Source organism: Theropithecus gelada, chromosome 17 (assembly GCF_003255815.1).
Source record: "Theropithecus gelada isolate Dixy chromosome 17, Tgel_1.0, whole genome shotgun sequence".
Classification (NCBI taxonomy): Eukaryota; Metazoa; Chordata; class Mammalia; order Primates; family Cercopithecidae; genus Theropithecus; species Theropithecus gelada.
The window spans coordinates 71,101,013-71,122,459 of record NC_037685.1 but is presented as its reverse complement, the minus strand read 5'-3'; positions in this window follow the sequence as shown (position 1 = coordinate 71,122,459).

Here is a 21,447-nt window from a genome sequence, read left to right as displayed (position 1 = left end):
ATATATATATATAATTTGTACAGGAATATATTGATTGAGAAATTAGGATATGGTTGCACCCTGATTTATTGCTTTGTTTTTAATCTTCAGCTTTCAAGCAATATTTAAAATATCCGTGTACTGCTTTATAATTCCATTATTCTATTCTTTTTAGAGAGAGAAAAACAGAGTGTTGCTCTGTCACCCCGGCTGGAGTGCAGTGGCACAACCGCAGCTCACTGCAGCCTCAAACTCCTGGGCTCAAGTGATCCTCCCACCTCAGCCCCTCAGAGCACTGGAATTACAGATGTGAGCCATTCACCATATTATTACTTATTCTTAATACCCCACCTTTGATTCTGGTTTATAGATCATGATAGTTTCAACATTTACCATTTTTAAAACTTTCATTGTATTTTGTTTTGATTTTTACTTTTTACTAACGTGTAGCACATCTAAGAAAGCATATGGGTCACGGTGTCCAGCCCAATCTATCTTCATAAAGTACCACCCCTCTCATAACCCCACAAAGGTGTAGAAATGGAACATTGTTAGTGTCCTAGAAGCCCCAGTCCCTCCTTCCCAAGTTAACCTTGCCTCAACTTCTAATACCACAGATCAATTTTGCTTGCTTCGGAACTCATTTTATTATAAAATTTGCTTGTTTACTTGTGTCCAATTGTAAAAAGGTTCAAATTCTGCTGTCCCTAACCCTCCCGACAAAAAGAAAAGGTTCCAGGGGATCCTCAGGATATATTTTCTTTCTTCTTTTTAATAGAGAAATTTAGTAATGCAGTTAATTATCTCAATAATGTTATTTTCATCATTAAATCCATCTTTCTTCTTACTTACTAATGGACCTCCTGTTTCTTTTCTCTCCATTCCTTTTACAAAAGCCTTGGAAGTCCCTCTAATCCTTACACCTACACATTCCTTCCAGGGACTGCTGTCCTTTCCTGTCCCTTGTAGTTCTCAGGGGTCCTCTGGTCAGAGCCCACCTTCTTTCTCACTCTCAGAGGGAGATGCATTTTATATCTTTCAAGGTGAACTCTCCTATTTTCTTTTGTGAGTTCTCAATACAAGTGTACTTTTCTTGTCTTAAAAGAAAAAAAAAATCCGATATGTATTAATTACAGACTGTGGTTTACATCTCTGAAGATTGCTGGGGGCACTTACAAGCATTTAATAATTATCATTTCTTTTGTCTGGGTTATTTTATTCTTAAAATTTTAAACCTAGGAATCGTGCCTTATATTGCTTTGGGCTATATGTTCACCAGTTTTTACCATGCCAAATTCAAATGGCCACTGTGTCTTCTTGTCTGTGACTCTCATCCTCATTGAGTTCCCTCTCCTGTGTTCAGAGGCAGATTGAAGCTTTGGCTGAGGCTCTATCCTCTGCTTCTAATATCAATGCTTCTCTCTCTGACTAATGGACCATTTGGATGATGGATATACTATGTGCTTGTTTTCCAGAAGATGCTTTGAATAATTCTTTCCAAGGAAATATTTTGAGCGCTCTAAGGAATTTGAAGAATTGAAAACTCTAAGTACATCTCACATTCTTGATACACTTGAACTGTAGGGCCACAGAATATTATAGACGATAAAGCTCTTGACTGGAAGAGAGGAAACATGTGTTCTTATCTTGGGCAGCCAGCTAACCAGCTATAGGATTTGAAGCAGGCCATCTGTAGGCATTTTTCCTCATCTGCTACAGGGATTGTGCTACAGAGATTTTCCATGGATGTGAGGAGGAAAAATACCTTGTACCTCTAGGGACACGGAAGAATCTATAAGGGTGCATATTTTTATGACCCAAACTATAAGAAGTGAAATTACTGAAAATTATCTCAGGTTGCAGAGATGCATGGAAGCGTCACTGAAAAGGTGTTGTGTGAGAAAATTAGTTTTAAAAGGTTGAAAATACTGAGCAACAATATCTTTAGGATCTTTGATTTCTGATATTTATGAAGATCTTTAGGTTCCTTTCATTTCTTGAATTTTTGATGGCATGAGTCCTTCTCTTTTCCTGTGCCTTGCCCTCCGTGGAGTTTGTTATAAATTATACAGTCCCCACCGAGGGTTTCTAGGCCTTTTACTCCTCCAGATTTCCTAACGAAAATAAATAATTCTTTCTACTCAGTAAGAAATATAATCGAAAACCAAAGGACCAAGTCCTCCGAGCAGGAAGCTCGCCCAGCCCAACTCTCCTGTCTGTGTTCCCTGCTGCTCGGTGCTGCCAGAACTGGGATGCTGGAAAGAACGGTGGGTTGAATTTCAGATCTGAGTCTTTTTTGTCCTGTATTTCCCACTGTTGATAGGGTTCAGGACACACTACCCCAAACTATTTTAAGCTGAAAGAATTTTAGAAAACTGCAGAAGCAGGAAGGCCGCTCCGATCCCTCACCTTTCTCACCTGCAGCAGGTCATAAAACCTAACAAGCATTTTCTGACCTTCCACTGATGCAGGGCATGAGACCCTAATTCGTAAGGTGCCCTCCCTATACCCGGAGAAAAGGCATAGCCTTGTCTCTGAAGACACAGGGTCACAGAGAAGAATCTAAACAAACGAGTCTTGCAAAGTTCCCCCCAGTTACTAGATCCAAGCATATTCATCCACAACTGTGTGCTCCTCATCAAACTTAGCATAAAAATACACAAGTTTACTATGTCTTTGTCTCTCTGTTGCCTTATGAAGGCTCTCGTGCCACATAAAACTTATAATAAATACATTTGTATGCTCTTCTCTCGTTAATCAGCCTTTTGTTATAGAGGCCTCAGCCCCAAACCTAGCTTTGGTGAGAAAACGGTACTTTTCTTCTCCTATACTAACTACGCGGATGACGGGAGCACTCTTTCACCTCCTGGGGCTCAATCTCTGAATGATAAATTTCCATTTTTCTTCCTGTACTCTTAGAATTGGCCTAGAATCAGCTCTGGGGAGAGCTCCCTTATTGCAAGGAGACCAAAAGACTCTGAGGGCACTCGGTCTGCCAAAAGAGCCTTCCAACTAGAGCTCTGTTTTTCACGAGAGTCGATTTGGGCTGGGGTGAGGGGCAGGAGCCCTCAGAGAAAATCCTTCAAGAAAAGCCCCAGCAGAATGGCAGCTCCAGGGACAGGGATTTTAAACGAGGGGAGCCAGCTGCTCCTTCTCCCCATTCCCATCTCAGACCTGCAGAGACACCAAGAGGAAGACTGGGGTGACAGAATTCCTTAGCAGTTGTTTGGTGATGGTGGCACCTAGGAAACAAACTATGAGATATATGACCAACAGCATAGGGACGACCAAGGTGAGAGGGATGCTGGAGAAGTAAGGACTCCTTCGAAAACATCTGGAGATGATCATCAACTAAACCCTTTTAAATACTATTTTGGAGTAAGTTAAATGACACCATATTATTTATCTGTCTTTGCCACTTGGCCTCAGGAGAAGCTGGTCTCAGAATGAAACTCCAAAGACTGGATCTCAATGGGCAGCCTCCCAATGACTTTTTCCTCTCCTAGGATGATGTATTGGAAAGAAACGCTGTGAGTCCCTGCATCCCAGAATGCAAGGTAGAGCCCCTCTGAAGAGGGACCCTGGTAGCAGTGAAGAGGTGGGGTGAAAGCCCGTCCCAGTGGGTAGAAGACCCTTCCTTGCACCTGAAGACTTACATTGTCGTGGGACAAGGGAACAGATCATTACAACTGTAAAGAATTAACTTGCATGAATAGTGAGGCAGTGGAGTGCAGTGAGCCCAAAAAAGGTTAAGCTTTCTTATGCATGCAAACACACACACACACACACACACACACACACACACACACACACACACGCAAAGGGGGAAAAGATACCTGAGAAATGGACACTATTTTCCTAATGACTGCCAAGAGTTGACTATGGACTCCTTCCACCAAATGGCCAGATAAGCAATGAGGCCCTTCCTAGCTAGGACTTGGAAGCATTTTGGTCAAAGTAATGGAAGGGCTGAGCCTGTTTTGCTGACTCCCACAGGAAGTGGTGGGCCGAGAGCACAGCTACAGGCTTTCCTGTGCAGCGTAAATTGGCCCAATGTGCGCAAAACATTCTTATCTGATAAAGAACTGGAAGTGCGAGTGTGTGCTAAAATGTTGGAAATAATATTGGGTTTCTGCTTCACTCATCCCTCATTTTTCTTTCTCTGTTGTCTCTTCTTCATCTTTGGCAATCATACTGGGCTCTGGGTTCTTTTCTACCTTCTCATATGGTTTTGATTAGGAAAGACAAATATAACAGAGAACAGAGCTGATCTGGGTTTTCCCTCTTCTTTTGGACGAATGTGCTTAATTGTTAATCTTCTTGTATGTTTACATCAGAAATACACATACACACACAGACCCACACACACACATACACACAAATATTCAACTTAAAATCATCCCTTTTTGGCCTATCCCTTTTTAAAAGATGTCAAGGCAAAAAAAGTATTAATAGAAAACCAACTACACTTGGCTAAAATCTGTTTCTTTTCTAGGAGGAATAAACTAAACCTGTCATCAGACATTTGATTTCCAGTCCTGGCTCAGCATCTAACTAGCTGTGCGCCTTTAGACAATTTTCTCGAAGCTTCTGGTGTTAATTTCCTCATCTCTAAAGATGACAAATTTGGATTAGGTAAACTCCCAAGTACCTCCCAGGAGATGTTATGGTTATCTTTGTAAGGTATATTGGTACCACATTTATGATAAAAGCTAAAATGGGTCTCTACATGCATAGGAAAATGAAGGCAAAAATAGCAAAACAAAACAGGCATTTGTATTTATTTCTCTAATGAAATTTTTTAAATGGCCAAAAAGTAAAGTGTTTTCCAGTTTATTAACACCATTTTACTAAGCACATAGGCACAGCAGGAACACAGATTTCAGAGCCATGTACAATATCTGACACTTAGAACACACATAGTAAAAGTCTGCTAGAGGGTGTACTGCTCTAGCTGCAAACCAACCAAAGTGTAGTTGGTTTTCTATTAATCCTTTTTTTCCTTGACATCTTTTTAAAAAGGATAGGCTAAAAAGGGATGCTTTTAAGTTGAATATTTGTGTGTATGTGTGTGTGTGCCTGTGTGTATGTGTGTATGTGTGTGTGTGTATTTCTGATGTAAACATACAACACTGGCATAGCCTAGTGACAAGAGCACAGAATTTATAATAGTAAGACTCAAGTCTCAGCCCCACTACTTACAGCTCTGTAATTAAGAACTAACCTTTCTGAGCCTCCGTTTCCTCAACTGCACAATGGGATGAATACCTGCATTTCAAACCTCAGGGTAAAATCAAATGACAAAATACGTATTAAAGTGCTTCACAAAATGTTGAGTACTTGCAAATGTTCAATTTGTTCTGTCACTGTCCTAAAGATACATGTCTGTCTCCTTAAACTCAGTATTCATTGGGCACCTTTGCACACTGTGATAAACCAATAATTTTACCCCAAATTATAGCTGACTCATTCAACTTTAAACTGCAGGAAGTATACCTGGCCACTAAGACGAATGAACAAGAGAAATGAACACACCCATATAATTTTTTTAAATTAGCCAGTAAATCCATCTCACCAGATGAGTTGAGAAGTCTTTGCTTTCCAAATTCTACAGCCTCTAGTAGGGTGCTAGAAGCCTTTCCATCCTAAACACGGCCAACTCAAGGCAGAGGCCTGAAGGAGTTTGCCTCTTTTATCATCCTAAAATAGCTTTTGTGTGTGTGGCAAATTTAAAAACTTTTTATTTGGAAATAATTTGAAACTTAAAGACAGCTTGCTTAAAAATAAACTGTATAAACACAGTTGAAATCCTCTACCCAGATTTACCTAACATTTCACCCATCTGCTTTATCATTTGCTGCTCCATCTATCTATCTATCTATCTATCTATCTATCTATCTATCTATCTATCATTTATCATCGAATTTCTTTCCTGAGCTATTTGAAGTAAGTTACATATGTCATGGTCTTTGACCCTTAAATATTTCAGGGTTTATTTCCTAAGAATAGGGGTATTTTTATACATTACCGTAATGCAGTTATCAACTTCTATGAATTTAATATTGAGACATCTTAAGATATCTTTTGCAGGAACTATGGCTTCTATGAAAGACACTGGGATAACTGAGTGTCAGAATTCTGTTTCCGTTCTTGTCCTTGCTCTCCCACTCAAGAATACTAAACATTGAACATTCAAGCCTTAGAATGTATATCAAGGAAGTTGGCCTCTGCAACCTATAAAGTGACTTCTGGCTTTGAGCATTACTTGCTCTAAGACAAGGCTGCAGTTCTGTCCCTAGGCAAGTTCCCAGTTTCAGGAAACTTGGAGCAATACTTATTGGGTCTGGAGGTTTGGAGAGAGTGGCTAGAGATTCATATAACCTCACTGTTGGCCCTACATTGCATCATGTGGGCCTTCTTCAAAGACATTTATGGGCATAGTGAACTCATCTTGTTCACCGTTACCCGCTAAGACATTCCACCCCAGGGCTCAGTGTGCTGTTATCATCAAAAACACTGTGGTCCTGGCCAGGCGAGGTGGCTCCCGCCTGTAATCCCAGCACTTTGGGAGGCCGAGGCTGGTGGATCACCTGAGGTCGGGAGGTTGAGACCAGCCTGACCAACATGGAGAAACCCCGTCTCTACTAAAAATACAAAAAATTAGCCGGGCATGGTGGTGCATGCCTGTAATCCCAGCTACTCGGGAGGCTGAGGCAGAAGAATCATTTGAACCCGGGAGGCAGAGGTTGCAGTGAGCTGAGATCGCACCATTGCACTCCAGCCTGGGCAACAAGAGTGAAACTCCGTCTCAAAACAACAACAACAACAATAACAACAACAACAACACTGTAGTCCCAAAATATAAGACTTTTTTTTCTAATATCAGTGTGTATGCGTGCAATCTAGTGGAGAAGGGGGAAGAACATGTGGTAGTAAGCAGCAGAAGATTTCAAGTTATGTATCCCTGTGTTTCACTCCAATAGAGTGTCTCTTACTTTTATTTTATCATTTATTGAAAATAAGCAAATTGCTGGTAAAGTATCCTAAACTTGCAATGGAAAAATGACTGTTTACAGAGTCACCTGCAAATCTATATTACACAACGTGAAAGTTGGTTTATTATTGGAAAGTGTAGGGGAAGTGTCTTTACCTAAAGCATGTGGGGTCACAACTGTTCTATCTTCTGATGCCCCAAATGTACCAATACGCATCGTCCCCGGCCAGCCTGGCAGTCAGACCTCAAAGAGAATGCGTGGAGTGTTAGTGCCCCTAACAGGGGGGAGGTGCCCTGTCCACAATCTGGTAAATAAAAGGTTGTGAATGAGGGCAACTCCTTCGGTTTATAAAAATAAAAAAATTAAAAGGGCAGAGGAATTGAGCAAGGAACAAAAACTCCAGCTTACAATGAAAACATCTTTTGAAATGTGGGATATTCGTTTTTGTATTTTGGGATCGGTTTTTACCCATTGTTCTCTATTGCTTACCCCCAAAATTACTGTCAATATGATTATTCATCCCCCATGAGTCTGTGTGTCACCAGTACAGTAAGGGGTGGCTCTGCTATTTTTAGACACGCAGATTATCCAAGCAGAAGGGCACATTCCACTTCCATTCTGCTGAGGGCAGGCTACACCCTGGCACAGTTTTACTCCTAACCACACAAAGGCTTGTTTTGAGAGGGGAGTGAGCAGTGGGTTGAGGAAGGTTTCAGAGAATAAGAAGAAAAATATTTCTAGATTTGAACTTGAACAAAGTTAATGCTGATAGCAGAGTTAAATGACCTGCAAAATTCAAAAGTGCAGACAAGGCATTGCAATCCACACCCAGTGTTCCCTGCAGGCAAAGACGGTGTCTCCCGTGACCCACAAGGGTGAGATTGATTTGGAAAAACCCCAGAGGGTAGAACTGATCTTTGAGGATTAGCCAGTCTTTTGTTTAAGAGTTTAGTCAATATTTTAGTAGGGAAGTGGATGGTATCACAGGCTCTGATTAGCATGAGTGGCATGTTTCCTCCCTGAGTTGCTCCTGATCAGGGATACCTGACCTCCAGGTAGACTATACCCGCTAGCTTGCTGTCCCCTCTCCTGTCCCTACTCCCCAGGTTTTCTTAAAAGCCAAAACTACCTCCACCTGGAAAGGCAGGGCTATAAAGAGGCCATCAATGCCTTTGCCTGAAACCTACCTGTACACTCTGCCTTCAGAGATGAAAGGCTCAAATGCCGCCTACACCCAGTGGCATAAAATTCACAAGTCTGTCATTTGGGCTGCAAGGTAGGACATCTTCTGGCAAACTTAATAAGCAGATTCTCTCAGTGATAGGAAATTATTGCTTAATGCAACTCTATTTCCCGTGGTTAAAGCATTTAGATAGCAGTAGTCACCTGACCTGGTGTGAAGTACAAATAGAAGTTTTGTTTCCTTTTTTCAATCTTTTTTCTTTTAAGCTTCCATTCTTTTAGGGGGGATGGGGAGGTTAGGTTTTATCTTTAATAGGCCTGGTTCATATAAAATAACTTGGGTTTGAATTGTGAAGCTGGTATCATATTAAACCTGATTTACAGAGTGGCCAGCACTTGCTTAACATGAAGTGCTCGTCCTGTTATTGGCAGGTCTATGATCCCTGTGCATGTGGCTGGTAATGGAGAGAGGCTGTTGCAAAGCTATGAAAGAGCAGAGGGGTGGCCGGGCGCGGTGGTTTACGCCTGTAATCCCAGCACTTTGGGAGGCTGACGTGGGTGGATCATGAGGTCAGGAGTTCAAGACCATCCTGGCCAACATGGTGAAACCCCGTCCCTACTAAAAACACAAAAAATTAGCCAGGCGTGGTGGCACGTGTCTGTAGTCCCAACTACTCGGGAGGTTGAGGCAGAAGAATTGCTTCAACCTGGAAGGTGGAGGCTGCAGTGAGCCGAGATTGCGCCATTGCACTCCAGTCCAGCCTGGGCGACAGAGCAACTCTGTCTCCAACAAAAGAAGAAAGAAAGAAAGAGAAAGAGAAGGAGAGAGCGAGCTAGCATAGGGCAATAAATGGAACCTAAACTGAAGTATGGGGTTACTTATTGTATGTAATGCCAGTAAAAGCCAGTTCACATGCCAGGCATTTCTCAGAAATCACAAGTCTCGACAGCTGATAGAAACCCAGACTTTCAGACGGAACTAATGTCCCTTCACCTCAGGCTGCATCCCAAAAATTGGACCCTCATCTGATCTTCCACTGCCTAGCCTGAAAAGACCACCTATAAAGTGGGAACACCTGGCCCAACAGGTAAAACATACCTCCCCAGCTGTTGTGCTAAGGCACAGTAATAGATTTGAGAGTGGTTTTAAAAGTTTAACATGTACGAATTCAGAAGTCTGCAGAAGCACATTTTTGAGTTTCACTACAAAAAGGGTATAACCTCAAAAGATCTCTTTTATTCCAATAGTCCAAGTAAACAAATGCCACAGGCATTTATGTGACTTAGCAGGTCTGCATTTCATCAGTTTGTCAGGAAGCTAAACAATGTACCTATTAAAAACCCATAAAAAATTGGACACTATAATTCTGATTTTTATTTATAACTTAATTCCAGTGAGCTGGCACCAACCTTTTAGAGAGTTTTTGTTTTTTTTTTTTTTTTTCAAAACAGAGTATGACTCTGAGTCAAAACCAAATTGATTCCAGCTTTCTCAGTTTATTCATTTCCTTTTGATTTTCTGCATCTTTTAGTGGCCCTGCTGTTGCTGCTCCATTATTATGCTGCTGATTCCCTACACACCCTTTTTTCCCCAAAGAGATTGTAAAAAGTGAAGGGACGACATCCAGCAGTTCAAAGTCAGTACAGAAGTGAGATGGACAGGACCCATGTTTCAGCAAAAGAAGTTAATATATAATCAAAATAATAGTACTCTATTAGCAGTGGGGAGGGGAGGGAGATAAAGATACCAAAGACTGTTTTATGAAGCCAGTCAGCTTTTATAAAATTTCTCAATTTTATGAAAATTGACTTTCTCAAATTAGAGACCTTCCTTTTGACTCTCCTTTGGGACCTTCCTTTTGATTCTCCTTGGATGCCAGAGCAAAAGACACTACACAGGAGAAACAGCCTAGGTTTTGTCATCTCAAACCTGAGATATATGTACTGACTCTACTCCTTGCTTATATGTATGATTTCGATAAATTACTTCAATACTCCGAACATCAGTTTCTTTATACGTAAGAGGAAGACATTAGTATAACATATGTTTTAGGGTATGGCTCTAAAACATATAATAGAATTCAAAAGATTCTACATTAAACAGCTATTGTAGTGCTTGACACATACTACATTCCGAATAAAGAGAAGTCACAACTGTTACTTTGTCAAATGCTTTTTTTTTTGCGTCAATTGAGATGATTATGTTTTGGATTTGTTTTCCTTCATTCTGTTAATGTGGCATATTTCATTGATTTTCATTTATCAAATCATCTCTGCATTCTGAGAGTAAATCCCACTTGGTCATGATATATAAACCTTTTAATAACCAAATTTGGGTGCCAGTACTTTGTGGAGAATTTTTGTATCAATATTCATAAGGGATATTTATCTGTAGTGGTTTTTTGTTTGTTGTAGTATCTGCTGGTTTTGCTGTCAGGATAATGCTGGCTTCATAAAATGAGTTGGGAAATGTTCCCTCCTCTGCAATTTTTTGGAAACTTTGAGGATTGTTGTTAGTTCCTTAGATGTTTGTAATTTACCAGTGAAGCCATCTGGCTCAGGACTTTTCTTTACTGAAAGGTTTTTGATTACTCATTTAATCTACTTACTAGCTATAGGACTATTCATGTTTTCTAGTTCTTCATAATTTAATTTTGGTAGCTGTGTATTTCTAGAAATTTGTGTATTTTATTTAGGTTAGACAATTTGTTGGCTTAATAATGTTCATAGCATTGTCTTAACTTTTTATTTCAACAAAATCAATAGTAATATCTCACTTTGCTTTCTGATTTTTGAGTCACCTTTTTTTTTATTAGTCAGTCTGGCTACAGGTTTGTCAATTTTGTTAATCCTTAGTCTTGTTACAGGTTTGTCAATTGTGTTAATCTTTTCAAAGAACCAACTTTTAGTTTCACTGGTTTTTCTCTATTGTTTTTCTATTCCCGATTTTGTTTATCTCTCCAGTAATCTATTATTTCCTTCATTCTTCAAACTTTAGGTTTAATTTGTTTTTCTTTTTCTAGTTCCATAAGAGGAACTTTAGGTTATTTTTTTTTTTTTGAGATCTTTCTTCTTTTTTTTTAATATAAACATTTATAGTTAGAAATTTCCCTCTTAATACTGCTTTTGCTGCATCCCATTGCTCTAGGTAATTTCTAATTACCCTGGTGATTTCTTCTTTGATCCATTGATTGTTTAAGAGTATATTATTTAATCTCCAAATATTTGTGTATTTTTCAGGTATTCTGTTACTGAGTATTAGCTTTACTCTATTATAATCAGAAAAGTACTTTATATAATTTCAACCTTCGAAATTTATGAAGACTTGTCTTGTGGCCTACTATATTATCTATTCTGGATCATGTTCCATGTGCAATTGAGAAAAATGTATTCTGCTGTTGTTAGGTGGAGTGTTATCTACATGGCTGTCAGGTGTATTTAGTCTATAATGTTCTTCAAGTCACCATTTCCTTACTGATCTTCTCTCTTATTGTTCTATCCATTATTGAAACTGGAGCATTGAAGTCTGTTAGTATTATCTTAGAGCTGTCTATTTATCCCTCTAATTTTATCAATGTTTGCCTGAAATATTTTGGATCATTGATGTTTGGTGCATACACGTTTATAATTTTTATATCTTATTCATAAATTGACCCTTTCATCAACATATAGTATCCTTCTTTGTCTTTATAACAACTTTTCACTTAAGGTTTATTTTGTCTGATATTACCTCAGTTCTCTTTTGGTTGGATACTTTTAGCTGGAATATCTTTTCATATCCTTTTACTTTCGATCTAATTCTATCTTCGTATCTGAAGTGAATCTCTTGTCAACAGCATATAGTTCTATCATTTTAAAATTCATTCTGCCAATCTATGCCTTTTCACTGGAGAGTTTAATCCATTAATATCTAACATAGTTACTGATAAGAATGGACTTGCTTTTGCATTTTATTGTGTTTTCTACATGTCTTGAAGCTTTTTTTTCCTTATTTCCTCTATTACTCTGTCTACTGTGTTGAGTTTTTGTAGTGACACCCTTCTCATTTATTTTTGTACATACTTACATATATTTTCTTTGTTGTTACTACTGAAATTACATATAACATCCTAAAGCTACAACCATATAATTTAAATTGATATGAACTTAACTTCAATCATATTTAAAAACTACTCAAAGCTCCATCCCACCTCATGTTATTAACATTACAATATTAATCTTTATATATTGCATATTCACTAAGAGATTTATGATCATGTATTATGCATTCATCTTATAAATCATGTAAAAACTAAAGATGGAGTTAAAACCAAAATTACAACACTAGTGGCATTTATATTTGCTCACATGTTTACCTTTAACAGAGATCTTTATATCTTCATCTGACATTGAGTTACTGTCTAGCATCATTTCTTTTCATCTGAACAACTCCCTTTAGCATTTCTTATAAGAGAAGTCTAGTGGTAGTGAGTTCCCTCAGTTTTTATTTGTCCAGGAATGTCTTAATTTCTCCCTCATTTTTAAAGGACAGTTTTGCTGGGTTGAGAATTCTCAGTTGACAGTTTTGTATGTGTTTTGGGCTAAGGGTGTCATTCAGTACATTACATGTATCATCTCACAGCCTTGTGATCTCCATGGCTTCTGTTGAGAAATTGGGAAATAGTCTTATTAACGGTCCCCTATATGTGACAAGTTGCTTCTCTCTTAATGCTTTTAAGATTGTCTCCAGCTTTGCCTTTCAACAGTTTGACTATAATGTGTCTTGTTGTAAGTCTCTTTTGGTTTATCCTACTTGGAATTCATTGATCTTCTTGGATTTTTAGGTTCTCATATTTTATAAAATTAGGGATGTTTTGGTCATTATTTTAACAAATAAAGTCTTTGCCATTTTCTTTCTCTTTCTGTGACTTCCATAATGCACATATTGGTCCTCTTGATGGCATCCCATAAGTCCTTTAGTCTCTGTTCACTTTTCTTCCTTTTTCTTTCTGCTCTTCAGAGTCAATAATTTCAAATAACCTATCTTCAAATCCTCTGATTATTTTTTGGGCTAGCTCAGATTTGCTTTTGAGTCCCACTAGTGAATTTTTCATTTCAGTTATTGTATTTTTTAGCTCCAGAATTTCTGTTTGGTTCTCTTTTATAATTCTAATCTCTTTGTTGATATTCTCATTTTTTATACATCATTTTCAAGATTTTCTTTACTTCTTTTTTCATGTGTTACCTTGGCATTTTGAGCATATATAAGAGAGTTATTTTAAAGTTAGTCCAATGACTGAGCTTTCTCAGGAATAGTTTTTGTCATTTCATTTTATCCATTTAAATGAGTCATATTTTTCTGTATAGATTTTTTTTGTATACTTAGTGATTTTTTGTTGTTGAATATTGGGCATTTGACAATTATAATGTGGTAATTCTGAAAATCAGATTATCCCCCTCCCCAAGGTTTGCTATTTTGATTTTGATTGCTGAAGGCTATAGTATTCCATTTGTTCTGAGATTTTTTTTTTTCAAACATTTTTTGCAAAGGCTATTTCTTGTCATGTGTGCTCACTGAAGCATGTGTTCCTCTAGCTTATGTTTAGCTAATGTTTTGATAGATTTCCTTGAGTCCCAGAAGTTAAAACAAAATTTTAAAAATACCAGAGAGACAGGGTGGGGTTGGTGAGGAGAAACCACCTCTCAGTCTTTTCAGACCCAGCTCTATGACTGGGGAATCCTTTAGCACTCAGGCTTGTTCTGAGCCTAGATATCAGCCTTGGGTGAACATCTAAGGTCTCCTTAGAATTTTTTTAAGCATGTATCTTATCTGGCCATGTACATGGCTTCCCAGATTCCCCCATATAAACAGCTGCTTTTGAATGTCCTAATTTCCCAAAGAGTCTCACCCCAGCTTCTCCTTCAAGCCGTAGTTGGACTACCATATGTCTTCAGCAAGACTCTCTTGACTCAGTCAATCAGTGGGTTTGTAGTCCTCTTGTACCTTTTCTGAACAGTACTCATTGTTTCTCCTGCCTATTTTCTGAGTTATGTAAGACAGAGAAGAGCAAGTCAGTTTTTCAGGTATCCCCAGGTAGGTTGGAACAGACACACATAATAATCTGCAAAGGAGGTCTACTCTCTCCTTGTGGTTCAAAGAAGGGAACTGGGAACCAGGTTGCTGCCGCTCAAGACCAAGACTGTTTCTACCAGGGGAAAGGAGTGGGGCAAAGGAGGGTAAAACACCACATGACTTCACTGACATTTGGAAGATGGCCTTTTCTTGATTCGCTGTTTGCTTGGTTGCTGTAAACTTTTGATTGTTTTCCAAAACTTCTATGAATTTGGCTCACATAGCCTCTGGTTGATTTGGGGTTTGTTTGTTTGTTTTAAATAATTTTTTGAGGGAACAGGAATTTGGAGCTTCCTAGTCCACAATTTTGCTAATGTCCCATCATTATTATTTTAAGTGGATTCACCACATACCAAAAACTGTATGGAGCTTAGTATTTTCCCTTTGCCCTGCAGACCCACTGTCACCCTCTATGTCCTGCTGTGTCCCCTGTAGGCTGATCTGTACAGGCTGTACCAGTGGGTTCCCTGCTCCAGTGAAAGGAAAAGGTGACTGTGCCTTTAATTCCCTTCCTGCAGTGTGCACAGATTGGCTACGTTTTCCATCAAATGTCACAGCTTCTCTCCAGTAACATTCTACCTATGGTTATCCTCTCTGATATCTGGAACTGGCACACTTCCCTTCGGATTCAAGAGCAATAAAGAGCTCATGCATCATTATCAGTTTCTGCCATTTTAGTCCAGGGTCCTTCAACATCCCTTGTACATGCGCTTACATCTTCCCACACTGTTTTAAATCACTCTTTTGTTAACATTCATCCCTGAGTAACAGTTTGAGAATGCCATCTGTTTCCTGCTAGAACGCTGATGGACACACTGCACCATTGGCTGCTATTGCTGTTACAGAGAAATGCATCTGATTCTGGAGAAATGTGCTTGGATACTAGCAGATTCTGGAGACTACTTTGTATCAAGAGATAGGAATTCATTTCCCTGAATGAATTTATAGCATTCCTCAGGGTTGGTAGTCAGCTTGGGGCTCAGAAAATGTCTCTTATTGAACACATAGCCTTGGTCATATCCTGTAATCTGAAACATGAACCAATTTATGGCTTAAATACTACAGGGCAAGATTGCTTTCCCTTCATGGGTGGGCAGTGCAGAGCAGCAATTTCTCATCACAGTGGCCTGTCCCAGCATTGACCTGTCCTGCCTTCCCCCAAATTGAGAAAGCTAGTGCGTCCTATGTCCAGCTGAGCTATCCATAAGGTAAGATCAAACACTAATTGTTCTCTCTTGAATTCATCCTTCTCACTATTGACATCCTTTTTTAAGCACAAATGAAGCCACTCCTTTGCCAGAAAGCACCAGTGGCTGACTTTGACAACAAGATCAGGATGACAAATACTCAACATGTGAGCAGTCACTCCTGCTCTCACCTTCCATGGCATGCTCACCCTCTAAAGCTGCTTTCAGTCTTGGACACCTTAGTCACTATTTATAGTGCTCTCCACTCAATAGAAATGCCTTTTACCACCTTGTTCTTCAAAATACAATGTGCTTCAAATTCAAAAGCATAGCATTATACAATGTGGTCCCAAATCATCTAGGCAAGCATCTTAGCACTTCTCTCCTATTCTTTTGTGCCATATCTTTAACAGTTTGCACTAGTCATAGCACATATTGGGTATTCTAAATATATGTTAGACCAACATTTATACAATCCTATGAATTAAAGTTCTCTGTATTACACCCAGGCACATGCACCATTTAAATCTGGAGCTAACCATAGTTTGAGTCAAATATGTTTGGTGTATTGCAATAACACCAGATAAAGTTTGTAAATGAGCTTAGAACATTTGTTCATACATTTATTTGTACAATTTAAAGAGTAGAAAAGTTCTATTAGATGAAAGTTGAGAAATATTTTCCTTACAGAGTAAAAGTTACCAATTCAGCTTGATGTGCCTTCAATTGGTCTTTTCAAGCAAAGGGCCTGATGACATTGGTTTTCTCACAAGTGAGGGGACGCAACTTTCACATGTGAGATTGACCCTTGTTTTCACTGTAGCTCAGCTATCTGGACTGTAGCTTATTGTGTCTGAGACAAGGCCCAAAGCAAATCACAAATTATTGTCATTCTCCCAATTTTACCTCTCCTTGGAAAAACCAATTACATCATTTACCTGCTGACTTTTTTTAGGTGTAAGCTTATTAACACTAATTTACTGAATTTGCATTAGAATTTCAAATTTAGTTGCTTTAACAGAAGAGTAAAACAAAACCACTATCTTTTAAAATAGCATTAAATTTTTTTTTTTTTTTTTTTTTTGAGACGGAGTCTCGCTCTGTCGCCCAGGCTGGAGTGCAGTGGCCGGATCTCAGCTCACTGCAAGCTCCGCCTCCCGGGTTCCCGCCATTCTCCTGCCTCAGCCTCCCAAGTAGCTGGGACTACAGGCGCCCACAACCGCGCCCGGCTAATTTTTTTGTATTTTTAGTAGAGACGAGGTTTCACCGTGGTCTCGATCTCCTGACCTTGTGATCCGCCCGCCTCGGCCTCCCAAAGTGCTGGGATTACAGGCGTGAGCCACCACACCTGGCCTAAAATAGCATTAAAATTTTTAAGTGTGTTTCGAGAAAAGAAATTGAATTCTAAATACAGACAACTCCTACTTATCAATGCCAATAGGGAGCATGGCAAGTTGATAGTCAGATGAATTTCTGTCCAGCAATATTTATGAGAGACTGCTGTGTCAGGACAGGCTGAAGACTGGAGAAGGCTGAAGGTCAAGGGAGGCCACTGCCCATCCTCCCAGAGCATGCAGGCTCATAGGGATAGAAGATGTACACAAATTGTTGTAAATGTCGTAAATTATTAATTTTAAACTGAACTCTTTAGATAATATTTTCAAGCACTCTTTATGGAGCACTTATTGTGTGAAGAGCAATCATTATTTTGCATGTCTCATGTCATTTACTTCTCATGCTAATTTTATGAAGTAGCTATTACTTATTCCACTTTAAAGATGGAGAAACTAAAGTTCAGAAAGTATGGATAATGCAAAGTTTAATTCACTAAGAAGACAATGCTCACAAAGAGCCAGAATTTTCGAGTTATATTTTTAGACAGACACACTTTGAAAACATTAAAACTTACGAGTACAAATCATTCAAACACTTAACTACCAGTTCCTGGATAACTCAAGATATTCCAAATACATAGTAGTTGGTAGTTGACAACCTAAAAACTAGTTTTGTTCTGAGTAATTTATTTACGAAAATCTTTTCTAAACAAATAAACTCATTGGAAAATATTTTCAAAATCATTTCTAAAGCTGCAAAAACAAATTTAGACCTAGAAAAAATAGATTGTAGATTTTGATCTCAGCACAGGATTTATCTTTATAAATAACCCAGGGTGGTATGTGGATGTGTGGCTGAAAGTGATAAGATTATAGAATGTCAACTAGAAACACAGTCACAATAGTGGAGTCTGGGGGAATTTGGCATAATTGAAATAGCTTTATTATTGTTGTTGTTTTAACATATTTTGAAAGTGGAAACAGTGGGCTAAGACAGAAAAATACTTTTGCTATGAGGGACTTTGATTTCTCTGTAACTTCCAAAATAGGCAACAAACTGGAATCCAATTACTTCCTCTAAGAAATTACAGCTGCTAAAATTTGAGGAAATATACCTCTCTTTCAATGCAGTGTCTCTAGGTGCCATAGAATGTGACCCCGAAAGCAGCTTTCACAATTTGAGGAACTGGGTTTAGCTACAGAAGGGTTGCAGGACTTGAGTCTTATATCTACTCTTATTTGCAGAGAGTCCAGAAATGTGTCGACAGACAGAGCTGAACAAAATCTGAATGTCCTTCCAAGAGCTCCCTGCACAAATATAAAAAAGCAGAGGGAACTTCTCTAAGAAGATGGCTCAAGAATCCCACAACCACGATTTCCTCGGTCAGGGAAACTGCTCCTCGGTTGGAAGTAGTGCGCCAGAAGGGATTTCAGAATCCTTGGAAAGAAAGGAAACCGAGGAACTTCAGTTGCATATATAAAGTCTTGGGTTTTTAGTCCAGGGTTCTAGAACACCCAGGCAGTGTTTGTGCTTGTGCTTTGTGCATTAGGGGGAGAAATGAGAGAGTCAGAAATTGCTTTAGTTTTAGTGTTTAAGCAAACCCACTTCAGAACTATGCAATGCGAGCTCAAGTAGTGGAAACTCTTAAACCGAGAAAAAAAAGCAATTGTCCATTTTAATCTTGGAACAGGATTTATTTAATAGAATTTACTCAGTTTGTGTACATCTGTGTATGTGTGTGCGTGTCCCAAAGTACAAAGATAATAGAATACTAACCAGAAACACAAATTCAAAAGTTCAAGTTCTGCCATTTACCAGCTGCATAGCCTTGAAATTTTGCTTCATTTTTGTCAGCCTTAGTTTCTTCATCTGTAAATCCAAGATGATGAAAGTACTTACTTCACAGCCTTCTTGTGAGGAGTAAGTGAGGTCAGTGTTTAACACTGTGCCTGGCACTTAGTAAGCATTTTATCTCATTAGATATTACCATTATCGACTGGGCATGGTGGCTCACGTCTGTAATCCCAGCACTTTGGGAGGCCTAGGTGGGTGGATCACCTGAGGTCGGGAGTTCAAAACCAGCCTGGGCAAGATGGTGAAACCCTGTCTCTAACTAAAATGCAAAAATTAGCCAGGCATGGTAGCTAGCACATACTTGTAATCCCAGCTACTCGTGGCTGAGGCAGGAGAATCGCTGGAACCCAGGAGGGTTGCAGGGAGCCAATATCACACCACTGCACTCCAGCCTGGGCAACAGAGCGAGACTCCATCTGAAAAAAAAAAAGAAAAGAAAAGAAAAAAAAAGATATTACCATTATCAGCACAGAGCTGCTTTGAATATTCATAAAAATCTAACCTTTAATCAACCATGACTTGCCGAGTCTTAAAAAATTAAAATCTGTGTTTCCCTCCCTCTCCTCCCTAGCTATTTTCTTTTCTTTTTTCTTTTTTTATTTTTCTTTTCTCTTTTGTTTTGAGATGGAGTTTCACTCTTGTCACCTAGGCTGGAGTGCAATGGCACAATCTTGGCTCACTGCAACCTCCGCCTCCCGGGTTCAAGTGATTCCCCTGCCTCAGCCTCCCGGTAGCTGGGATTACAGGCACATGCCACCACGCCCAGCTAATTTTTGTATTTTTAGTAGAGATGGGGTTTCACCATGTTGGCCAGGCTGGTCTTGAATCCCTGGCCTCAAGCGATCCACCCGCCTTGGCCTCCCAAAATGCTGGGATTATAGGCATAAGCCACTGCACCTGGCCCCTAGCTATTTTCTAACATTGAAGAGCTCACCTGGGAGGTCAATAAAGTCTCACTTCAGAGAACAAATTTAAGCGTGTTCCCTCTACTAGTTTCCTTCTCGTGCATTCTCAGAAGACCCTCTCCTACAATCCCACTAGACTTCTCCAGGGATGACCCAACCCAGCTGGTCAGTTGGTACTACAGGTTCCAATCAAAGAAAAAATATTGTAAAACCTCCTGGGGCAGTTTCCAGAGGGCAGGCAAATCTCTTTGTGTGATTCCCAGCTCTTGTGCTGAGGGTCAGTGAAGATGGCCATCAGCCATGGCAAAGAAGGGAAGGTGGGGAGAAGCTTCTCCAACAGCGGGGTCAGAGACTGGCTCGATGCTGGGCCTGGAACAATGTAATCTGTTCCTGATGTGCGAGAGGCAGGCCGGGTAAGCAAAGGAAAGTGTAAGGTACCATCTGATCTAGACTTCCGAAGGTTTTCACTCCATTCAGATCAACTTGATAAGATACCCTAATAGACACCAGCATTTCTCAAACAGGGTTTTCAGGAGCTTTCTGAGGACTGCAGAAAGCAGAGCCGTGGAACTTGGCAGGAGCTTTAGCACAACTTCCTGCTGGAGCTAGGTCAGCATCTTCAGCGCCGTTCCCCTGGCGCCTCAGCCCTACACACTATCTGACCTTTCTGCACTTTCCTTCCTCCATGCCCTTCTGTCATCTTATCTCCACTGCACCTCCTCATTGGAAGAGGATTCTTACCTAGGTTGTTACAGGGGCCTACCCTTTAATCAGGATGTTCATAAGCGGTTTCAAAATCACCCTGGTGGAATTGAACTATGCACCAGGGTGGTTCCTCCGTCCCTTCTTTCTTCTCTACCTTTCTTTCTTCCTCCCTTCTTTCCTTTCTTCCTTCTTTTCTTCCTTTTTTCTCCCCCCTCCCCTTCGTCTTTCCTTCTTTTCCTCCCTCCCTCCCTCCTTTCCTCCTTCCCTCCCTCCCTCCCTTCCTTCCCTCCTTGTATATTTACTGACTGTCTGCTATATCCCTGGCACTAAGACTCTGTTAATTACATAGACTTAGACCAGGCTCTTGAATTTGCAGACAACAGCATATCGTGTTAAGTTGCCAACACCTTGAAAGAGAAGAACATTTATAGATGTGTTGAATAAATGCATTCGAACTAATGAGAAAACTTACAAAATTATTTGAATTCATATAAGTTTAGATTTAAGGTAGCACAAGAGCAAACAGCAAACCACTGGGACAAGTGAAATGAGATTGATAGGGCAACACAGATCAGCAAATAAAATCAAATATATTTGTTAAGCACCTTCCATTCATCCTGACCTGTACCAGGGACTATGGGAGATGGGAGGAAAGTAGAAAAGATGCTTTGAGAAGGTGTCTTGAGACAGATGTCATTAGGAACTGCTGACCAATAACACTATGCATGGATTCCCCAGGGATTTCCAGGCCTGTGGCTATGAAACAGCCACAACCACAGCAGAAGTTTAGCAGTTGCTTAGGAAGACGTAAATTCCCAGCTGTGAGTCACCGTGTGTCAAGAAGGAGGATTTTTCTGACATCAGTTTCCAAGCAGCTCACCCAAACTTTCTTACCCAAGAGGGTACCAGACCATGATGCCACCAGAGCTTGCATTTTATTGATGTATTTATTTTATTTTCCAAAGGGCCATTTGAACCAAGGGTGACCTGTGGCCCCTGGAAACTCTAAGCAGCGGTTTGGCATCTTGAGAGTCTGTCATGCTTTGTGGAAGGGTCTAGTCCTGTCTGGAAAACAAAACTGGTGGTATTTAATGTGAAAGTGTAATCCTACTTTCTCTGTCCTAATAAATGCTCAAAACTCAAAGTAGAAAAGCAATGAATTCCCCTTGGATATCTAAAGGTAGCACTTAAAA